Genomic DNA, 11,531 nt, shown 5'->3' with positions numbered 1-11,531 from the left:
AGCGCCGTGGCGGTCGGCGGCGCGGTCAGCGGGAGCGCAGCACTGCAGCGGTCGGCGGCGTGGTCAGCGGGAGCGCAGCGCCACATCGGGCGGTGGGTCACGACGTCGGTGACGGCCAGCGGTAGCGCAGCGCCGCGGCAGTCGGTGGGTCACGGCGGCGGCGGTCAGCAGGAGTGGCGGATGGAGATGAGAAGAAGCTCCAAATCAAGGTCAGTTGCTAAAATAGATCGATTTGTGGTCGGTTAGTTGTAGTACATGGCCAGTTTGTGGATTAGTAGGTTAATTTTTTATCTACTTAATGTAGGTCCATGAGATGGATCCTCTGGAATTTCTGCCCATACGATTTCATTTCGGTGGTCACTTTGTGAACGATGGGCAGTATGTACACTATGCTGATGGCGTTGTCAGGATGTCGCATTTGGAGCGAGACAAAGTGTCACTGCCGGAGATTGTTGGTTTTTTAAAAGGAAGATCATTGGAAGGATTTGAAGGATGATGAAGTGCAGTTCCACTGGCTATATCCTGGGAGAGAAATGCATGATGGGCTTGGTTTGTTGCATGATGATGCGTCCTGTTTGAGCATGGTTTCTGCAATTGAAGAGAATGGAGTAGCTAAAGTATATGTAGAGAACATTGCTGAATACCATATATTGGCACGTGCTCTACCATCAGATGAAGAAGAGGGTAAAAATGAGCAGGGATAAATTGTCCCACTGGAGCAAGTAACAACAGAAGTGGTACAGGCATCCGCGCCGACAGCCGAAGATGATACAGATGAAGAAGATAGTGACTATGTTCCTGGAGATGAGAGTCCTTCGGAAGAAGACGAAGAAGGAATTGAGATAAACAAGAAATATCTAGAGTACAAGAAGAAGATGAAGCAAGGACAGTTACAAGTACTGGATGATGTATATCTTGTGCAGCCTAGAGTTGGTTCAACAAAAGCTGTGGGAGAAGAGAATAGAGAAGAGAAAGATGGCAATGATACACCGTACGAGGATTCATCTGAGTTTGATGACTCTTTCAATGAAGATGGTGATACAACAAAGAAATCAGATGATTTCCCAAGGTTCAAAGACAGCGAAGAGGTGCCCAAGTTTGTGTTAGGCATGAAATTTGGTTCGAAAGAAGAGTTCAGGCAGGCAGTCATTAAATATGGGCTTAAGCAAAAAAAAGTTCATAAAATTCAGAAAGAATGATTGTAATAGGTGTAGGGCAACTTGTGACTGGAAGACATGCAATTGGTATTGTTTGGCTAGTCTAACTAGTAAATCTACTAGTTGGCAGATTACTAGTATAAATGATGTTCATCAATGCCCGTCTAGGAAAGACAACAAGCTTGTTACTGCTGTTAGGATTGCAGCTAAGTATGAAGGTATCATTAGTGCTAACCCAATGTGGAAAATTGCAAATCTGAAAGCACACATTAGGGAAGATATGTTTTGAGAAGTTAGTACTTCTCAAGTGAAGAGAGCTAAGGGAATGGTGATAAAGAAAATGTTTGATGCAACTAAGGAACAATACACTAGGATATTTGACTATCAGGAACAGTTGCTTAGGAGCAATCCTGGAAGCACTGTTGTGGTTAAGCTTGATCCAGCTTGTGCAATTCCAAAATTTCAAAGAATTTATATTTGTTTGAATGCTTTCAAGCTAGGTTTCATGGCAGGCCGCAGAAAAGTCATTGGTTTGGATGGGTGCTTCTTCAAAGGAGCAACACATGGAGAGTTGTTATGTGCTTTGGGAAGAGATGCGAATAGCCAAATGTATCCAATTGCTTGGGCTGTGGTTGAGAAAGAAAACAACGATTCTTGGGACTGGTTTTGCTCATTACTCTTCAAAGATGTCAATGTATATGATGGTGAAGGCTGGGTAATAATTTCAGACCAACAAAAAGTAAGTTATATGTTGTCTCTCATTTACATAGGAATATATGATGTATCTCTATGATGTATATGATGCAATGTCTAACACAATTTGTGTGCAGGGTATCATCATAGCTGTACAGAATTGGGCTCCTCATGCAGAACATGGAAATTGTGCCAGACATGTGTATGCCAATTGGAGAAAAGAATTCAGAGTGAAAGAGTGGCAGAAACTTTTCTGGAATTGTGCAAAGGCTTCTTCTGTGAGCCTTTTCAACTTGGCAATGGCAAAGTTAGCAAGAGAGACTGTCGAAGGTGCAAGGGCAGTAACCAGGTTAGATCCCAAGCACTGGTCAAGGGCATGGTTCAGGTTAGGATCTAATTATGACTCTGTTGATAACAATATTTGTGAAAGTTTCAACAAATGGATCATAGATGCAAGATTTTTACCTATCATTTCAATGCTTGAGGCAATTAGACGAAAGGTAATGGTTAGGATTCAAGAAATGATTGAAAAATGTGAGAAATGAACATTAAAAATTGTATGACCAACTATAAATAAGAAGATGAACAAGTACATAGATTGGTCTGGGAGTTGTCATCCTATCAGCAATGGAAATAATGTGTTTGAGGTCACCCAAAGGAAACATTACAGATTTGGTGTTGATCTAAACAGAAATAACTACACTTGTGGTTATTGGCAAGTATCCGGTATGCCTTGTGCACATGCAATTGCAGCAATACACACCATCACAAGTGACTTGACAAGTTTCATTGCTAGCTGTTTTTATGTTGAGGCATTCAAGAGAACATATGCACATTGTCTGCAACCTGTTAATGGCATGGATTGCTGGCCAATATCACCAAGGCCTAGACCTGTAGCCCCTGGTTATGTCAAGATGCCTGGTAGGCCAAGGACTGAGAGAAAGAAGGAGGAAACTGAGAAAAAAAAGTGTCGAAGACCAGATTGCTAAAGACTGGGACACTCATCAGGTGTGGTAAATGCAAAGGAGTTGGTCACAACAGAACAACATGCCATAGACAGCCAGGTGGGCAACAGAGTGGACACCAAAGTGGACAACAAAGTGAACAACAGAGTGCACAACAAAGTAGACAACACAGTGCTACTGCACACAGGGTGAGTTACAAGTTTTGGTTGCATGTGCTTATTCTCTAATATGTATTACATTTGCAGGAAAATGTTGTGCCTTCTCAACAGAGTACCAGTGCTACATGAACATCCAGAGGGACAAAGAGACCAGTACCCATGTCCAAACCTCCTAAGCCTGCTGTCCAAGGGAAAGGGAACAATATTCAGAAGAACAAGTCCTCCTCAAAGGCTGCAATGAAAGGTGTCACTGTCAATGTGAGTTCTAGCTCAGGTGTCACTATCAATGTGAAATCAGGAAGTGCTAATTCACAGTTCAAAGCACCTGGAAGGGAGGCAAAAAGGACAAGGAAATTACCCACAAGGCTGTTGGACTGAGTGTGCTACTATGTGTGCTGTGATGCCTTTGCTTAGACCTATCTAATTTGTTTGTGGAAAACTATGTGTGCTCTTCTTTCTGTGTTATGAACCTATCAGAATTTGTGTGGAACTATGTGATGTTAGACATTGTGTGAACTATCAATTTGTATGAGAACCTGTGATGTTTGATTAAATCTTTGAACTATGTGTGTTGTTACTCTCAGATTTGTCCAAAAACAAACAAAACTATGGCAAAATTTGTAGCATATACTGAAATTCAGACAAAATGTTGCTGAAATTCATAGCCTTGGGAGAGGGAGAGTGGGGAGAACGCGAGAGAGACAGAGTGAGGGAGAGGGCCGGCTGTTTTCTGGGATCACATTGCCACGTCGGCGTGGACTAGTCAAAACCACGCCTAGTCAGCACCAATACTGGGTCAGCCGCGAGAAGGGACAATTTTTGTCTGGTTTGGAGAGTTCGCGGTGCAACCTGTCCGGTTTTAGAGTTGAGGGACCAAAAAGTGATCGGACCGAAGAATTGAGGGACAAAAAATGGACTTTTCTCTATTGTGGCTTAAGGGCATCTCCAAGGGAGACCTGCAAAACTAAGGTATATGTCTAATCAGACACTTTTGTTTGTTAAACGCAGCATTGTAGAGATAGATTAGGGATAGATGTTTAAGTGTTTTCGGTGGATATAACGAAACTCTCCTTTTCTCTTATCCCTTCTTCACCAAGGCTTTGCCTACACGGAGTTTTGAAGATTTCAAGCATAATCTCAACTTGATGAAGTTGTGATTACAGGAGGGTGTTAAACACAGCATTGTAGAGATAGACTAGGGATAGATGTTTGAGTGTTTTCGGTGGATATAACCGACTCTCCTTCTCTCTTATCCCTTCTTCTCCAAGCATGTAATCTTAACAACTTCTTGTATGCGTTGTTATCCAGGGAGGTGTGCCCCTGCCATATAAACATGCAACGCGTCCCTCCAACGAGGCAAGACGCTTTCCTCCTATCGCACATTGTTCACTTTTACAATCCAACACAGTCTTGCATCGGTCCGTAAAGTGATTCAGACGTTCATTTTCCGGCAAAGTGGAGACAAACATGAGGAGCTATACCTCCGGACATCTTTTGATCAACCAAAAGCCTTCGCGTGGTGCTAGTCTCTTCTCTCTCTCTCTCTCTCTCTCTCTGCACATGCATGGTCACCTCTTCTCTCTCTCCTCTCAACTGGACACACCACAATATCCCACCCGGAATAGCTTCACACACGGTGTTTTATGGACGTCACGTGGACGATGCTAGGATCTCACGTTCCTTATTTATGGATGGATTTCATCTAACGGTGATTAGTTACTATCGTGCACGAATCGGGCGAAAACACGTCGGCTGCGTAGCACTGCTCTATCTCACCACATGTATGGTCCCCATCTACTTTTTCTCCTCCTAGCCGGATACTTTGTAATTAGTGTTGGATGGCTCCCTTCCATATTATATTGGCGGACCACGTCCGAACACAAAAACGGACATACCCGAGGAATTTGCGAGTCAGTGTTGGAGATGCCCTAAGTGAACATTTCAAGCGATAGTAGTCCACTTTAGCAGTTTACTAGTTTTTAAGAGCTTTTTTATTCTTTTGTTGTTGAATGCTATGAGTTTTGGTTGAATAGAGTGGCATTTGTACCAAAAAAATTAGACATTAAATGTTCGCCCCAGCTAACTTTAAGTCCTGGGTCCGCCACTGACTACATACATGCTCCACCGTCACCAACGAAGATGGACACTTGGGCCAGATTAGCCATGCGCCGAGCCACACCGTAGCACAATCAGTGGCAGACCCACCATTGGGGTGAGCTGGGGCGGCCGCCCCGGGTCGCCGGCGGCGGAGAATCGCCTCCATCTACGCATCTGCCGATCTGCGGGCTGCGTCAATTCTCTTCTCTGTTTCAGAATTCAGAAAGCAGTGGCGCTCTTCTCTGTTTCCTTTTTAGCGATCGAAGGGGTACGTGAGGGAGAAAGAGACTTGGGCTGGTTCGGTAGACTGGCATGGGCTACTACCGCCTACAGGCCCAAACAGACGACATCTTATCCCAATCGATCTCTCCTTTCCTTTCCTTGTCAAACAGAAAAAGGAACCCCAACCGATCCACAAACCGCATTGAGCGTCCCCCTCACGATCTATGACCATATATACAACTCTCATCATATTCATAATTTTGTAGGTCTCGTCCAAAATTAGAATTATGGGATCATATTGTGGCGAGAAAAGTCCATTTTTCGTCCCTCAATTCTTCAGTCCGATCACTTTTGGTCCCTCAACTCTAAAACCGGACAGGTTGCACCGTGAACTCTCCAAACCAGACAAAAATCGTCCCTCCGTAGACCCGACGCGGTTTCACTGCTGACTCAGCCCGGGTTTGACTAGTCGTTGCCCACGTGGCCCATCTCTCTCTCCAGTCATCTAAAGACCCGACCCCAGCCCCTCAAGCCCTTTTGATCCTCTTTCTTCGACCCGTGCCCGAACCCTAGCTATCTTTTGGCGGCGGCTGTGGCGACGCAGGCGGCGGCGGCGGTCAGCGGGAGCGCAGCGCGGCGGCGGTCAGCGGCGGCGGTCAACGGGCGCGCCGCGGCGGTCGGCGGTGCACGGCGGCGCGGTCAGCGGGAGCGCAGCGCCGCAGCGGGCGGTGGGTCACGGCAGCGGCGGCGGCCAGCGGTAGCGCAGCACCGTGGGGGTCGGTGGGTCACGGCGGCGGCGGTTAGCAGGAGTGGCGGCTGGAGACGAGAAGAAGCTCCAAATCAAGATCAGTTGCTAAAATAGATCGATTTGTGGTCAGTTAGTTGTAATACATGGCAATTTGTGGATTAGGTAGTTAATTTTTATCTGCTTAATGTAGGTCCATGAGATGGATCCTCTGGAATTTCTGCCCATACGATTTCATTTCGGTGGTCACTTTGTGAATGATGGGCAATATGTACACTACGCTGATGGCATTGTCGGGATGTCGCATTTGGAGCGAGACAAAGTGTCACTGCCGGAGATTGTTGGTTTTTTAAAAGGAAGATCATTGGAAGGATTTGAAGGATGATGAAGTGCAGTTCCACTGGCTATATCCTGGGAGAGAAATGCATGATGGGCTTGGTTTGTTGCATGATGATGCGTCCTGTTTGAGCATGGTTTCTGCAATTGAAGAGAATGGAGTAGCTGAAGTATATGTAGAGAACATTGCTGAATATCATATATTGACACGTGCTCTACCATCAGATGAAGAAGAGGGTAAAAATGAGCAGGGACAAATTGTCCCACTAGAGCAAGTAACAACAGAAGTGGTACATGCGTCCGCGCCGGCAGCCGAAGATGATACAGATGAAGAAGATAGTGACTATGTTCCTAGAGATGAGAGTCCTTCGGAAGAAGATGAAGAAGGAATTGAGATAAACAAGAAATATGTAGAGTACAGGAAGAAGATGAAGCAAGGACAGTTACAAGTACTGGATGATGTATATCTTGTGCAGCCTAGAGTTGGTTCAACAAAAGCTGTGGGAGAAGAGAATAGAGAAGAGAAAGATGGCAATGATACACCGTACGAGGATTCATCTGAGTTTGACGACTCTTTCAACGAAGATGGTGATACAATAAAGAAATCAGATGATTTCCCAAGGTTCAAAGACAGCGAAGAGGTGCCCAAGTTTGTGTTAGGCATGAAATTTGGTTCAAAAGAAGAGTTCAGGCAGGCAGTCATTAAATATGGGCTTAAGCAAAAAAAGTTCATAAACTTGTGACTGGAAGACATGCAATTGGTATTGTTTGGCTAGTCTAACTAGTAAATCTACTAGTTGGCAGATTACTAGTATAAATGATGTTCATCAATGCCCGTCTAGGAAAGACAACAAGCTTGTTACTACTGCTAGGATTGCAACTAAGTATGAAGGTATCATTAGTGCTAACCCAATGTGGAAAATTGCAAATCTGAAAGCACACATCAGGGAAGATATGTTTGCAGAAGTTAGTACTTCTCAAGTGAAGAGAGCTAAGAGAAAGGTGATAAAGAAAATGTTTGATGCAACTAAGGAACAATACACTAGGATATTTGACTATCAGGAAGAGTTGCTTAGGAGCAATCCTAGAAGCACTGTTGTGGTTAAGATTGATCCAGCTTGTGCAATTCCAACATTTCAAAGAATTTATGTCTGTTTGAATGCTTTAAAGCAAGGTTTCATGGTAGGCTGCAGAAAAGTCATTGGTTTGGATGGGTGCTTCTTCAATGGAGCAACAAATGGAGAGTTGTTATGTGCTTTGGGAAGAGATGCGAATAGCCAAATGTATCCAATTGCTTGGGCTGTGGTTGAGAAAGAAAACAACGATTCTTGGGACTGGTTTTGCTCATTACTCTTCAAAGATGTCAATGTATATGATGGTGAAGGCTGGGTAATAATTTCAGACCAACAAAAAGTAAGTTATATGTTGTCTCTCATTTACATAGGAATATATGATGTATCTCTATGATGTATATGATGCAATGTCTAACACAATTTGTGTGCAGGGTATCATCACAGCTGTACAGAATTGGGCCTCTCATGCAGAACATAGAAATTGTGCCAGACATGTGTATGCCAATTGGAGAAAAGAATTCAGAGTGAAAGAGTGGCAGAAACTTTTCTGGAATTGTGCAAAGGCTTCTTCTGTGAGCCTTTTCAACTTGGCAATGGCAAAGTTAGCAAGAGAGATTGTCGAAGGTGCAAGGGCAGTAACCAGGTTAGATCCCAAGCACTGGTCAAGGGCATGGTTCAGGTTAGGATCTAATTGTGACTCTGTTGATAACAATATTTGTGAAAGTTTCAACAAATGGATCATAGATGCAAGATTTTTACCTATCATTTCAATGCTTGAGGCAATTAGATGAAATGTAATGGTTAGGATTCAAGAAATGATTGAAAAATGTGAGAAATGGACATTAGAAATTATATGCCCAACTATAAATAAGAAGATGAACAAGTACATAGATTGGTCTGGGAGTTGTCATCCTATCAACAATGGAAATAATGTGTTTGAGGTCACCCAAAGGAAACATTACAGATTTGGTGTTGATCTAAACAAAAATAACTGCACTTGTGGTTATTGGCAAGTATCTGGTATGCCTTGTGCACATGCAATTGCAGCAATACACACCATCACAAGTGACTTGACAAGTTTCATTGCTAGCTGTTTTTATGTTGAGGCATTCAAGAGAACATATGCACATTGTCTGCAACCTATTAATGGCATGGATTGTTGGCCAATATCACCAAGGCCTAGACCTGTAGCTCCTTGTTATGTCAAGATGCCTGGTAGGCCAAGGACTAAGAGAAAGAAGGAGGAAACTGAGAAAAAAGTGTCAAAGACCATATTGCCAAAGACTGGGACACTCATCAGGTGTGGTAAATGCAAAGGAGTTGGTCACAACAGAACAACATACCATAGACAGCCAGGTGGGCAACAGAGTGGACACCAAAGTGGACAACAAAGTGAACAACAGAGTGCACAACAAAGTAGACAACACAGTGCTACTGCACACAGGGTGAGTAACAAGTTTTGGTTGCATGTGCTTCTTACTGTGTATTGCATGTGCTTATTCTCTAATATGTATTACATTTGCAGGAAAATGTTGTGCCTTCTCAACAGAGTACCAGTGCTGCAGGAACATCCAGAGGGACAAAGAGACCAGTACCCATGTCCAAATCTCCTAAGCCTGCTGTCCAAGGGAAATGGAACAATATTCAGAAGAACAAGTCCTCCTCAAAGGCTGCAATGAAAGATGTCACTGTCAATGTGAGTTCTAGCTCAGCTGTCACTGTCAATGTGAAATCAGGAAGTGCTAATTCACAGTTCAAGGCACCTGGAAGGGAGGCAAAAAGGACAAGGAAATTACCCACAAGGCTGTTGGACTGAGTGTGCTACTATGTGTGCTGTGATGCCTTTGCTTAGACCTATCTAATTTGTTTGTGGAAAACTATGTGTGCTCTTCTTTCTGTGTTATGAACCTATCAGAATTTGTGTGGAACTATGTGATGTCAGACATTGTGTGAACTATCAATTTGTATGAGAACCTGTGATGTTTGATTAAATCTTTGAACTATGTGTGTTGTTACTCTCAGATTTGTCCAAAAACAAACAAAACTATGGCAAAATTTGTAGCATATACTGAAATTCAGACAAGATGTTGCTGAAATTCATAGCCTTGGGAGAGGGAGAGTGGGGAGAACGCGAGAGAGACAGAGTGAGGGAGAGGGCCAGCTGTTTTGTGGGATCACATTGCCACGTCGGCGTGGACTAATCAAAACCACACCTAGTCAGCACCAATACTGGGTCAGCCGAGAGAAGGGACGATTTTTGTCTGGTTTGGAGAGTTCGCGGTGTTTTAGAGTTGAGGGACCAAAAGTGATCGGACCGAAGAATTGAGGAACGAAAAATGGACTTTTCTCTATTGTGGCTTAAGGGCATCTCCAAGGGAGACCTGCAAAACTCCGGTATATGTCTAATCAGACACTTTTGTTTGTTAAACGCAGCATTGTAGAGATAGACTAGGGATAGATGTTTAAGTGTTTTCGGTGGATATGACCGAACTCTCCTTCTCTCTTATCCCTTCTTCACCAAGGATTTGCCTACACGGAGTTTTGAATATTTCAAGCATAATCTCAACTTGATGAAGTTGTGATTATGGAAGAGTGTTAAACGCAGCATTGTAGAGATAGACTAGGGATAGATGTTTAAGTGTTTTCGGTGGATATAACCGAACTCTCCTTCTCTCTTATCCCTTCTTCTCCAAGCATGTAATCTTAACAAATTCTTGTAGGTGCTATTATCCAGGGAGGTGCGCCCCTACCATATAAACATGCAACGCGTCCCACCAACGAGGCAAGACGCTTTCCTCCTATCGCACATTGTTCACTTTTACAATCCAACGCAGTCTTGCATCGGTCCGTAAAGTGATTCGGACGTTCATTTTTCGGCAAAGTGGAGACAAACATGAGGAGCTATACCTCCGGACATCTTTTGATCAACCAAAAGCCTTCGCGTGGTCCTAGTCTCTTCTCTCTCTCTCTCTCTCTGCACATGCATGGTCACCTCTTCTTTGTCTCCTCTCAACTGGACACACCACAATATCCCACCCGGAATAGCTTCACACACGATGTTTTATGGACGTCACGTAGACGATGCTAGGATCCCACGTTCCTTATTTATGGATGTATTTCATCTAACGGTGATTAGTTACTGTCGTGCACGAATCGGGCGGAAACACGTCGGCTACGTAGCACTGCTCTATCTCACCACATGTATGGTCCCCATCTACTTTTTCTCCTCCTAGCCGGATACTTTGTAATTAGTGTTGGATGGCTCCCTTCCATATTATATCGGCGGACCACGTCCGAACACAAAAACGGACATACCCGAGGAATTTGCGGGTCAGTGTTGGAGATGCCCTAAGCGAACATTTCAAGCGATAGTAGTCCACGTTAGCAGTTTACTAGTTTTTAAGAGTTTTTTATTCTTTTGTTGTTGAATGCTATGAGTTTTGGTTGACTAGAGTGGCATTTGTACCAAAAAAATTAGACATTAAATGTTCGTCCCAGCTAGCTTTAATTCCTGGGTCCGCCACTGAGCACAATGCACCACCAGATAGGGGCGCTGCCCCGGTTTTGGGCACTACAGGCGAGCACCCATATCCACGTTAGTCGTTGCCATCCCCACGAGCATGACAACCACCACCGTAAGATCCGGACATTAGGGCCCAAATCGATCGCGCGATGGATCGTCCTTGGTCAACCACACTTGAGCTCCAAATCGTTCTAAAGAGCAGGCTGTCACCCTAACCATTTCCCCGGGGCGACGTCCCATCTTCTGCTATCGTGCCGCGAAGAGAATCCACCCTACCGTTGCCGTTCGCCAAGGCGGCTTCGCCCGTCGGCCTCATCCGACAACAGCCAGGGCCAAAATCTGAGGAGGAGAGGGATGAGGAGGTCTCATCCGTCCTCAGTGGTGTATGCACAATTTTGCATGGGTTGTTTGGGAGTGCAACCTCGATCAGTGAGGCCAAAAAAATTGGTGTTGGCTAGAATGACGATGTGTTTTTGGATGGGGTCCGATTAATCGATTCTGCGCAGGCCCATCAGCCCTCCCTCCTGGTTCAATATGTAGCCAATTTATAGGTGATCCGCTG

Source organism: Triticum dicoccoides, chromosome 7A, assembly GCF_002162155.2.
Source record: "Triticum dicoccoides isolate Atlit2015 ecotype Zavitan chromosome 7A, WEW_v2.0, whole genome shotgun sequence".
NCBI classification, from domain to species: Eukaryota; Viridiplantae; Streptophyta; class Magnoliopsida; order Poales; family Poaceae; genus Triticum; species Triticum dicoccoides.
This window is presented reverse-complemented; position numbering follows the sequence as displayed.